This window comes from Canis aureus, chromosome 18 (genome assembly GCF_053574225.1).
Source record: "Canis aureus isolate CA01 chromosome 18, VMU_Caureus_v.1.0, whole genome shotgun sequence".
Taxonomy (NCBI): Eukaryota; Metazoa; Chordata; class Mammalia; order Carnivora; family Canidae; genus Canis; species Canis aureus.
Genome location: NC_135628.1, coordinates 26476168 through 26489157, shown reverse-complemented (window position 1 = coordinate 26489157; position 12990 = coordinate 26476168). Strand labels below are relative to the sequence as shown.

At 39.3% G+C, this 12990-nt stretch overlaps 1 long non-coding RNA gene and 1 pseudogene across 16 annotated transcripts in view; one reads left to right on the top strand and one right to left on the bottom strand.

Moving 5' to 3' along the window:
* Positions 1 to 12990, bottom strand: part of LOC144288774 (uncharacterized) — a 229162-nt gene that overhangs the window by 138858 nt on the left and 77314 nt on the right. The gene's annotated exons all lie outside the window — the stretch shown is intronic.
* Positions 11485 to 12794, top strand: LOC144288440 (alcohol dehydrogenase class-3 pseudogene; annotated as a pseudogene). The gene is made up of 2 exons (XR_013356326.1): positions 11485 to 11577; positions 11780 to 12794. The product of XR_013356326.1 is annotated as an alcohol dehydrogenase class-3 pseudogene (transcript).

Below are 12990 nucleotides of genomic sequence, written 5' to 3'. Positions count from 1 at the left end.
GATTGTCCCACTGCTACTTACTGTGTTTGGGGATGCTGCACCTGCCACTAACAAAAGTTGCTGCATTAGGAAGCTGGTGGCTTGGACCCATGCTGCCACTACCATCATCTGAACAGAATAATTATGGTCCCTATCCAAATAACTTAGTTCTAAATTCAAGTCTCTTGTGTGTGTACCAGACTGGAGGAACCCAAATCACACCTGGAAACTTAGTCAAGGATATATGTGGCAGTGTTTTGTTTTGTTTATTTTATCCTCTAGTTACTGCAATACTGGAAGTCATAAAATTAAGAAGCTGGAATCCATGTTTAAGAAAACAATCCATAGGATCTACCACAAATGCTTAGTGTGATTTTTACCAAATAAATAAAGAAGTCAAATTGCAAACGGAAGAAGTTATACTTTCTTCACTCAATCATAAACATTAAGGTCAGAATGATTTATCTGCTGTGTTCGTGAAGATCATATTGGGACCCATATTCAAAACTAGTGAAACCAAAGGAAATACACTTTTAATTTATTTAAGGCAAAATTATTTGTTAAAAAAGTATAAACATAATTCATGAAAATATTTATACACACCCATATTATACTTCTTTAAAGCTAATAACAATCTTCAATCATTTCCTCATCCATTTTTAACCAAATTTCCTTTGGTTATAAAATTTGAGTTCACTGTCATATGTTTGCCAGAGAAATATTACAACTTTTGCTTGCTGATGTTAATTTACAGTCCCTAATTTTAATTAATGTATACATGTTACATATGTATTACATATTTCGATAACATAAGCTTATTATTTTAAGATAGAATATTTCAGAGATATTAATCAGAGTATTTTAGGTTCCTTACTTCTTGATTTGAACCAATTGTCAATTTCTCTCATATCATGTTCACATAACATAACAGCAAACTGGGTAGATGCAAGATGAAATAATACATAAATACTCCTACAATGGCAAAAGTCAATTTTGGTTTATGTAGAGCAAAAATTCTAGAATATAACATATTGGGGAAGTTTCTATTCTGCATTAAAAAAACTGTTTTAAACATGAACATTTCGGGAGGAGCAAGATGGCGGAAGAGTAGGGTCTCCAAATCACCTGTCTCCACCAAATTACCTAGAAAACCTTCCAATCATCCTGAAAATCTATGAATTCTGCCTGAGAATTAAAGAGAGAACACCTGGAATGCAACAGTGAGAAGAGTTCGCGCATCTATCAAGGTAGGAAGACGGGGAAAAAGAAATAAAGAAACAAAGGCCTCCAAGGGGGAGGGGCCCCGCGAGGAGCCGGGCTGAGGCCGGGGCGAGTGTCCCCAGGACAGGAGAGCCCCGACCCGGAGGAGCAGGAGCTGCACCGACCTTCCCGGGCGGAAAGGGGCTCGCGGGGAGTTGGAGCAGGACCCAGGAGGGCGGGGGTGCCCTCGGGCTCCCCGGGACAGTAACAGACACCTGCGCCCCGGGAGATGCGCCGAGCTCCCCAAGGGCTGCAGCGCGCACGGCGGGACCCGGCGGGACCCGGAGCAGCTGAAGGGGCTCGGGCGGCGGCTCCGCGGAGGGGGCTGCGCGGCCCCGGGAGCAGCTCGGAGGGGCTCGGGCAGAGGAAGAGGCTCCGTGCGGAGGGGCCTGCGCGGTTCCAGGAGCAGCTCGGAGGGGCTCGGGCGGCAGCTCCGCGGGGCTCGGGCGGCGGCTCCGCGGAGGGGGTTGCGCGGCCCGGGAGCGCGAATCCACCAGCGCAGGCTCCGGAGCACAGGGCGCCGGGACACAGCCCAGGATCCCGCCTCCCCCGGGACAGGCAGAGGCCGGGAGGGCCCAGGACAGCAAGGACGCTCCTGCCCCGAGCTGAGCAGATCAGCGGCCCCGCCCCGGAGCCTCCAGGCCCTGCAGACGGAGTTCCTGCCTGAGCTGAATCCAGGTTTCCAGAGCTGCCCCGCCACTGGGGCTGTTCCTCCTGCAGCCTCACGGGGTAAACAACCCCCACTGAGCCCTGCACCAGGCAGGGGCACAGCAGCTCCCCCAAGTGCTAACACCTGAAAATCAGCACAACAGGCCCCTCCCCCAGAACACCAGCTAGACTGACAACTTCCAGGAGAAGCCAAGGGACTTAAAAGTACACAGAATCAGAAGATACTCCCCGGTGGTTCTTTTTTGTTTGTTTGTTTTGTTTTGCTTTTTGATTTGTTTCCTTCCCCCACCCCCCCTTTTTTTTTCTCCTTTTCTTTTTCTTTCTCTTTTTCTTCTTCTTTTTTTTCGTTTTTTTTTCTTCCCTTTTTTTTCTCTTTCTCTTTTCTTTCCTTCTTTCTCTCCTCTCTTTTTCTCTTTTTCCCAATACAACTTGCTTTTGGCCACTCTGCACTGAGCAAAATGACTAGAAGGAAAACCTCACGTCAAAAGAAAGAATCAGAAACAGTCCTCTCTCCCACAGAGTTACAAAATCTGGATTACAAGTCAATGTCAGAAAGCCAATTCAGAAGCACTATTATACAGCTACTGGTGGCTCGAGAAAAAAGTATAAAGGACTCAAGAGACTTCATGACTGCAGAATTTAGAGCTAATCAGGCAGAAATTAAAAATCAATTGAATGAGATGCAATCCAAACTAGAAGTCCTAACGACGAGGGTTAACGAGGTGGAAGAACGAGTGAGTGACATAGAAGACAAGTTGATAGTAAAGAGGGAAACTGAGGAAAAAAGAGACAAACAATGAGGATAGATTAAGGGAAATAAACGACAGCCTGAGAAAGAAAAACCTACGTTTAATTGGGGTTCCCGAGGGCGCCGAAAGGGACAGAGGGCCAGAATATGTATTTGAACAAATTCTAGCTGAAAACTTTCCTATCTGGGAAGGGAAACAGGCATTCAGATCCAGGAAATAGAGAGATCCCCCCCTAAAATCAATAAAAACCGTTCAACACCTCGACATTTAATAGTGAAGCTTGCAAATTCCAAAGATAAAGAGAAGATCCTTAAAGCAGCAAGAGACAAGAAATCCCTGACTTTTATGGGGAGGAGTATTAGGGTAACAGCAGACCTCTCCACAGAGACCTGGCAGGCCAGAAAGGGCTGGCAGGATATATTCAGGGTCCTAAATGAGAAGAACATGCAACCAAGAATACTTTATCCAGCAAGGCTCTCATTCAAAATGGAAGGAGAGATAAAGAGCTTCCAAGACAGGCAGCAACTAAAAGAATATGTGACCTCCAAACCAGCTCTGCAAGAAATTTTAAGGGGGACTCTTAAAATTCCCCTTTAAGAAGAAGTTCAGTGGAACAGTCCACAAAAACAAGGACTGAATAGATATCATGATGACACTAAACTCATATCTCTCAATAGTAACTCTGAATGTGAACGGGCTTAATGACCCCATCAAAAGGCGCAGGGTTTCAGACTGGATAAAAAAGCAGGACCCATCTATTTGCTGTCTACAAGAGACTCATTTTAGACAGAAAGACACCTACAGCCTGAAAATAAAAGGTTGGAGAACCATTTACCATTCGAATGGTCCTCAAAAGAAAGCCATCCTTATGGGATAGCCATCCTTATATCAGATAAACTAAAATTTACCCCCAAGACTGTAGTGAGAGATGAAGAGGGACACTATATCATACTTAAAGGATCTATTCAACAAGAGGACTTAACAATCCTCAATATATATGCCCCGAATGTGGGAGCTGCCAAATATATAAATCAATTATTAACCAAAGGGAAGAAATACTTAGATAATAATACACTTATACTTGGTGACTTCAATCTAGCTCTTTCTATACTCGATAGGTCTTCTAAGCACAACATCTCCAAAGAAACGAGAGCTTTAAATGATACACTGGACCAGATGGATTTCACAGATATCTACAGAACTTTACATCCAAACTCAACTGAATACACATTCTTCTCAAGCACACATGGAACTTTCTCCAGAATAGACCACATATTGGGTCACAAATCGGGTCTGAACCGATACCAAAAGATTGGGATTGTCCCCTGCATATTCTCAGACCATAATGCCTTGAAATTAGAACTAAATCACAACAAGAAGTTTGGAAGGACCTCAAACACGTGGAGGTTAAGGACCATCCTGCTAAAAGATAAAAGGGTCAACCAGGAAATTAAGGAAGAATTAAAAAGATTCATGGAAACTAATGAGAATGAAGATACAACCGTTCAAAATCTTTGGGATGCAGCAAAAGCAGTCCTAAGGGGGAAATACATCGCAATACAAGCATCCATTCAAAAACTGGAAAGAACTCAAATACAAAAGCTAACCTTACACATAAAGGAGCTAGAGAAAAAACAGCAAATAGATCCTACACCCAAGAGAAGAAGGGAGTTAATAAAGATTCGAGCAGAACTCAACGAAATCGAGACCAGAAGAACTGTGGAACAGATCAACAAAACCTGGAGTTGGTTCTTTGAAAGAATTAACAAGATAGATAAACCATTAGCCAGCCTTATTAAAAAGAAGAGAGAGAAGACTCAAATTAATAAAATCATGAATGAGAAAGGAGAGATCACTACCAACACCAAGGAAATACAAACGATTTTAAAAACATATTATGAACAGCTATACGCCAATAAATTAGGCAATCTAGAAGAAATGGACGCATTCCTGGAAAGCCACAAACTACCAAAACTGGAACAGGAAGAAATAGAAAACCTGAACAGGCCAATAACCAGGGAGGAAATTGAAGCAGTCATCAAAAACCTCCCAAGACACAAGAGTCCAGGGCCAGATGGCTTCCCAGGGGAATTTTATCAAACGTTTAAAGAAGAAACCATACCTATTCTCCTAAAGCTGTTTGGAAAGATAGAAAGAGATGGAGTACTTCCAAATTCATTCTATGAGGCCAGCATCACCTTAATTCCAAAACCAGACAAAGACCCCACCAAAAAGGAGAATTACAGACCAATATCCCTGATGAACATGGATGCAAAAATTCTCAACAAGATACTGGCCAATAGGATCCAACAGTACATTAAGAAAATTATTCACCATGACCAAGTAGGATTTATCCCTGGGACACAAGGCTGGTTCAACACCCGTAAAACAATCAATATGATTCATCATATCAGCAAGAGAAAAACCAAGAACCATATGATCCTCTCATTGGATGCAGAGAAAGCATTTGACAAAATACAGCATCCATTCCTGATCAAAACTCTTCAGAGTGTAGGGATAGAGGGAACATTCCTCGACATGTTAAAAGCCATCTACGAAAAGCCCACAGCAAATATCATTCTCAATGGGGAAGCACTGGGAGCCTTTCCCCTAAGATCAGGAACAAGACAGGGATGTCCACTCTCACCACTGCTGTTCAACATAGTACTGGAAGTCCTAGCCTCAGCAATCAGACAACAAAAAGACATTAAAGGCATTCAAATTGGCAAAGAAGAAGTCAAACTCTCCCTCTTCGCCGATGACATGATACTCTACATAGAAAACCCAAAAGCCTCCACCCCAAGATTGCTAGAACTCATACAGCAATTCGGTAGCGTGGCAGGATACAAAATCAATGCCCAGAAGTCAGTGGCATTTCTATACACTAACAATGAGACTGAAGAAAGAGAAATTAAGGAGTCAATCCCATTTACAATTGCACCCAAAAGCATAAGATACCTAGGAATAAACCTAACCAAAGATGTAAAGGATCTATACCCTCAAAACTATAGAATACTTCTGATAGAAATTGAGGAAGACACAAAGAGATGGAAAAATATTCCATGCTCATGGATTGGCAGAATTAATATTGTGAAAATGTCAATGTTACCCAGGGCAATATATACGTTTAATGCAATCCCTATCAAAATACCATGGACTTTCTTCAGAGAGTTAGAACAAATTATTTTAAGATTTGTGTGGAATCAGAAAAGACCCCGAATAGCCAGGGGAATTTTAAAAAAGAAAACCATATCTGGGGGCATCACAATGCCAGATTTCAGGTTGTACTACAAAGCTGTGGTCATCAAGACAGTGTGGTACTGGCACAAAAACAGACACATAGATCAGTGGAACAGAATAGAGAATCCAGAAGTGGACCCTGAACTTTATGGGCAACTAATATTCGATAAAGGAGGAAAGACTATCCATTGGAAGAAAGAGTCTCTTCAATAAATGGTGCTGGGAAAATTGGACATCCACATGCAGAAGAATGAAACTAGACCACTCTCTTTCACCATACACAAAGATAAACTCAAAATGGATGAAAGATCTAAATGTGAGACAAGATTCCATCAAAATCCTAGAGAAGAACACAGGCAACACCCTTTTTGAACTCGGCCATAGTAACTTCTTGCAAGATACATCCACGAAGGCAAAAGAAACAAAAGCAAAAATGAACCATTGGGACTTCATCAAGATAAGAAGCTTTTGCACAGCAAAGGATACAGTCAACAAAACTCAAAGACAACCTACAGAATGGGAGAAGATATTTGCAAATGACATATCAGATAAAGGGCTAGTTTCCAAGATCTATAAAGAACTTATTAAACTCAACACCAAAGAAACAAACAATCCAATCATGAAATGGGCAAAAGACATGAACAGAAATCTCACAGAGGAAGACATAGACATGGCCAACATGCACATGAGAAAATGCTCTGCATCACTTGCCATCAGGGAAATACAAATCAAAACCACAATGAGATACCACCTCACACCAGTGAGAATGGGGAAAGTTAACAAGGCAGGAAACAACAAATGTTGGAGAGGATGTGGAGAAAAGGGAACCCTCATACACTGTTGGTGGGAATGTGAACTGGTGCAGCCACTCTGGAAAACTGTGTGGAGGTTCCTCAAACAGTTAAAAATATACCTGCCCTACGACCCAGCAATTGCACTGTTGGGGATTTACCCCAAAGATACAGATGCAATGAAACGCCGGGACACCTGCACCCCGATGTTTATAGCAGCAATGGCCACGATAGCCAAACTGTGGAAGGAGCCTCGGTGTCCAACGAAAGATGAATGGATAAAGAAGATGTGGTTTATGTATACAATGGAATATTACTCAGCTATTAGAAATGACAAATACCCACCATTTGCTTCAACGTGGATGGAACTGGAGGGTATTATGCTGAGTGAAGTAAGCCAGCCGGAGAAGGACAAACATTATATGTTCTCATTCATTTGGGGAATATAAATAATAGTGAAAGGGAATATAAGGGAAGGGGGAAGAAATATGTGGGAAATATCAGAAAGGGAGACAGAACGTAAAGACTCCTAACTCTGGGAAACGAACTAGGGGTGGTAGAAGGGGAGGAGGGCGGGGGGTGGGAGTGAATGGGTGACGGGCACTGGGGGTTATTCTGTATGTTAGTAAATTGAACACCAATAAAAAATAAATTAAAAAAAATAAATAAAAAAAATAAACATGAACATTTCTTTGGAAATTGAAAAAAATATTTTTCCAGTGAAAGTATATAGTATTTCCTAATGTGAATCCTAGTAAACATTAAAAACAATTAATTTTCTCAGTCTAACCTGCCCTAAATAATGATTTCTTCAAGTCAATGAATTTCATTAACTTTCACATGTTCATCCATAAAACTGAAAAGTTGAAATTTTATCAAAAGATTACTTGAGAGGAAAGGAAGCTCTGTGGTTCAATGAAAAGTCAGATGTTATTAATGAGCGTGGACTGCAGCTGTAACACATGAATCATTATAAGGAGCTGAAAGTCTCACTGTTCAGTGCACAAAACTATTAGTCTAATTCAGCCTCAGTTAAGTGGTAAAAAGTTGGCAATGAACCAGGTGGATTACTGGATGTAGTCATAGTGATAAATTGAATTTTTCTTTTATAAAACATAGGCAGCTAAGTCTCATTCCCACAGGGACAGACGAATCATACTTAAGACCAAAGATATAGGATTAGAAATGTCTAGATTAAAGTTTTGCAGACATTTTTTATGGTCTTCAAAAAAGAGATACAAAAATTCAGATTAAAAAAAAATCTCAAGAAAAACCTCCATAATGTTTACATGTCAGCAACATAGAGAATATGTTTCAAAAACCACAACCCCAATTACTACTTTAAGGAGAATCATGAGGTATTTCTGAATAGTGGGGCTATGAGTAATTTTTAATAAAATTTTTTATCTCTGTTTTCCACAATGAACATTCATTTCTTTTACAAAGAATACCCTATAAAATTGTTATTTGCAATCCTCTTCAAAAAAAGCAAGTTTTAAAATATCTGATAACATAGAACAAAGTTGTTTAAGAAATATTTTTAGCTTAAATTATAAAAAAATATTTATATATAAATTCAAAATATTTGCCCTTATAAATAAGATATAACAATCTATGGAGTACTTTTACTCTCAAGTATGTCATTTGGCTATCACAAAAATCCTGTCAAGTAGATGGAGTGTTACTTTTTTCATTTTACAAAGGAGATCATAAAAGCTCCTAGAGAAAAGATATTTTGTCCAATGTTAAAACAACTTGTAAATGGCAAAAACAGAATTCCAAAGCCCCTGCTCTATGTCATTTATGTGCTTTCTAAACCAACTCTAAATAAAAAGTAATCTCAATCACCTCTCCTACATCACAGTAAATAAAAAACCAAAAAAAATATATATATTTTTTTGAAATCACATAATATAATGCAAAATGTTTTATCTTCTACCTGAAACACTAATTGTTTTTAAAAGAGAGCATACTCCCAAAAGATGATTTGACAATCTAGGCAATGATAATGGATTACCTCCATTACCAGGTAAACAATGAATTTATTTTATCAGGATGTTGGATACACATCATCTCTACTTTGTGTTCTACCCAAAGCAGTGACTCTAATGTAGGAAATCTGGCCAAGTAAGAGAAGATCTGAAGAGGTAGGGGGTTAGGCATTTTGGCAGACTGGCCTCTTCAATCCTCCTTAGAGCTCTGACCAGCCCTGATTAATGTGGAAAAGCAACTAAACACAGTACCATATGTTGTCTTAACCCTACCTGGTTAATAAAATCCAAAATACTAAAACCCTCAGGGAATATTTAGAATGAACAGATATGATTTTATAGCAGACTTCCTAGTATAATCTGTAACTGCCTAAAAAAAAATTAAAGGAAAGCACAAGATAGATGAAGTATTTCATTTTAAAGATTTTACTTATTTATGAGAGAGAAAGAGAGAGAATGAGCAGGGAGAGGGGTAGAGGGAGACAGGCAGAGAAGAAAGAAGAATCTCAAGTAGACTCCACAATGAACCTGAGACCAAAGTGGGGCTTGATCCTACAACCCTGGGATCATGATCTGAGCCGAAACCAAGAGTAAGACACTCAACCTAGTGAGGCTTCCATGTATCTGTAGATGAAGTATTTTAATGCTGGAAATTACAATATACATCTAAGTGTAGAAGTTGAATACTTAGTAAAGTATTACTACTTTACTCTCAAAAAACAACTTCTTGAATTATGCCACAACCTGCATTATACAATCCTATGCTCAATTGAAATTATAGATGAACTCTTTTTTAGAGTTCATTTCTTTTTAGGCTATAGCTGCTTCTAACCTCAAGAGAAAACTGACTTTAAATTTTAAAATGAAAAATCCATTTCTACAATGGTGAAAAGGCTTCATATAAATAAAATATATCTTCTACCAACAGCTAAGTACTGCCAAAAAGCAGCATATATGTTAAGAAGGCAAATTAAACATTTATTCTAGGAAAGAGCATATTTTATTTAGCTGTGTTTTTAATTATAAGTAATTGAAAATTCCAAATAATGTGTATTATATGTAGCTTCTGAAAATAGTTTTCTTCTTAATAAAATGAACAAGAACAAACAAAAGTTATTTAAAATGATTAATGCAATGGAAATACAAAGTGCTATGGGCAGATTGAAGTGAGATTGTTTTTTTTAAGATTTTATTTATTTACTTATTTGACAGAGAGAGCACAAGTAGGGGGAGCAGCAGGCAGAGGAAGAGGGAAGCAGGCTCACCGTGGAGCAGGGAGCCCAATGTGGGGCTCGATCATAGCACCCTGGGATCATGACCCAAACCAAAGGCAGACACTTAACTGACCAAGCCAGGCACCCCAAAGTAAGATATTTTTAACTTCAAATTAGCAACAACATCAACAAAAAACAGGTAATTTCCAATCCTAGTTACAACATGACAAAACAACTGTTCTCATATATACTATGAGAATTCAATTTGGTCCAATCTTTATGTAAAATAAAATTAACAATGTTTTATTATTCTAAAATTTTATTTATTTATTTATTTACTTACTTACTTATTTACTTAAAGCATGAGTGGAGGAGCAGAGGGAGAGAGAGAGAGAGAGAATCTCAAGCAGACACTACACTGAGCACAGAGTCCAGTGTGGGAATCAATCTCATGATTCTGAGATCATGAACTGAGCTGAAACCAAGATTTAGACACTCAACTGAGTGAGCCACTGAGGCACCTGAAAAATGACAGTATTTACCAAGAGTCTAAATAAGATTTACATGCATTGACCTTGAATTCTCCAAATGAGAAATAAAAGTTGGACCTTTTTTATACATGAAGATAATCATTGGAGAACTATAGGAGAGAAAGAGAGAAAGAGAGAGAGAGAGAAGAAAGAAGAAAGAAAGAAAGAAAGAAAGAAAGAAAGAAAGAAAGAAAGAGAAAAAAAGAAAGAAAGAAAGAAAGAAAGAAAGAAAGAAAGAAAGAAAGAAGAAAAAGAGAAAGAAAGAAAGAAGAAAGAAAGAAAGAAAGAAAGAAAGAAAGAAAGAAAAGAAGAAAAGAAAAGAAGAAAAGAAAAGAAAAAAGAAAAGAAAAGAAAAGAAAGAAAGAAAAGGAAAAAGGAAAGAAAGAGGAAGGAAGGGAGGGAGGGAGAGGGAGGGAGGGAAGAAAGAAACTACTGAGAATACATGATATGTATCTATTAAGGATATAATGGGTATGAAAACTATGAAATAATATTGGGGAAAAAACTTATCAACAAACAATAAAGTTAAACATCAGGATCCTAAATTACACACACACCCACAATTACAATTTTACTTTAAAAATACAGAAAAAATATCTCAGAATCTTAACAATGATTGGGCTTCAATAGTGGTAAGGCTATAGATAATTTTTATTTTATTATTGCTGTTTGCATTTTCTGCATTTTGTATGAAACATGTTAAAACCTTGACTTTAAAAAAATAAGAAACAAAAATAGCATAAAGGAAGTAGAATTTTGCAATCTAAATTTCAGTGTAACTATAAATTCCATTTCTTTTCTCTTACAGAAATGATATCACTTTTGACTCTTAAGTCTTACATACCATAATTAAAACTCTTAACATTTAATCCACTTTATAGATTGATCAGTAATTAAACAGAAAGACAATACAAAATAAAAAGTCACACAAGATCTAATTTTGTTTTGCATTTTATGCATTACCTTGACAAATAATGAACATTTGATAAATTCAGTTGTTAAAATCCGACTCTGAAGAAAGTCAGTATATGATATCTCTAATAAGAATGTTTACTTTTTGACCCAAATCAGAGGACATAGCAAACCAGGTTATCAAGTGCAAGGCTGCAGTTGCCTGGGAGGCAAGAAAGCCTCTCTCTATAGAAGAGGTAGAGGTGAGGATCCCTGGGTGGTGCAGCAGTTTGGCGCCTGCCTTTGGCCCAGGGAGCGATCCTGGAGACCCGGGATCAAATCCCACGTCGCGCTCCCGGTGCATGGAGCCTGCTTCTCCCTCTGCCTATGTCTCTGCCTCTCTCTCTCTCTCTCTGTGAGACTATCATAAATAAATAAAAATTAAAAAAAAAAAAAGACGTAGAGGTGGCACCCTCAAAGGCTCATGAAGTTCGAATTAAGATTATTGCCACTGCAGTTTGCCACACCGATGCCTATACCCTGAGTGGGGCTGATCCCGAAGGGAGTTTTCCAGTGATCCTGGGACATGAAGGTGTTGAAATTGTGGAAAGTGTTGGCGAAGGAGTTACTAAGCTGAAGGCAGGTGACACTGTCATCCCACTTTACATCCCACAATGTGGAGAATGCAAATTTTGTCTAAATCCTAAAACAAACCTTTGCCAAAAGATAAGAGTTACACAGGGAAAAAGGATTAATGCCAGATGGTACTAGCAGATTTACTTGCAAAGGAAAGACAATTTTACATTACATGGGAACCAGCACATTTTCTGAATATACAGTTGTGGCTGATATCTCTGTTGCTAAAATTGATCCTTTAGCACCTTTGGATAGTCTGACTTCTAGGTTGTGGCATTTCAACTGGTTATGGTGCTGGCTCTGAACACTGCCAAGGTGGATGGAGCCTGGCTCTACTTGTGCCGTCTTTGGCCTAGGAGGAGTTGGATTGGCGACTATCATGAGCTGTAAGGTGGCTGGAGCCTCTGAATGTATTAATCCCCAGGACTTCAGTAAACCCATCCAGGAAGTGCTCACTGAAATGACTGACAGGGGAGTGGACTATTCCTTTGAGTGTATTGGTAATGTGAAAGTCATGAGAGCAGCGCTAGAGGCCTGCCACAAAGGCTAGGGTGTCAGTGTCATAGTTGGAGTAGCTGCTTCAGGTGAAGAAATCACCACTCGCCCATTTCAGCTGGTAACGGGCCCTGTATGAAAAGGCACTGCCTTTGGAGGATGGAAGAGTGTGGAAAGTGTTCCAAAGTTGGTGTCTGACTATATATCCAAAAAGATAAAAGTTGATGAATTTGTGATTCACAGTCTGCCTTTTGACCAAATTAATGAAGCCTTTGACCTGTTGCACGCAGGAAAGAGCATTCAAACTGTTGTAAAGCTTTATTTTTTTTTAATTTTTATTTATTTATGATAGTCACACAGAGAGAGCAAGAGAGGCAGAGACACAGGCAGAGGGAGAAACAGGCTCCATGCACCGGGAGCCCGATGTGGGATTCGATCCCGGGTCTCCAGGATCGCGCCCTGGGCCAAAGGCAGGCGCTAAACCGCTGCGCCACCCAGGGATCCCATAAAGCTTTAAATTCAACAGAGAAAACATGTCCACCCTT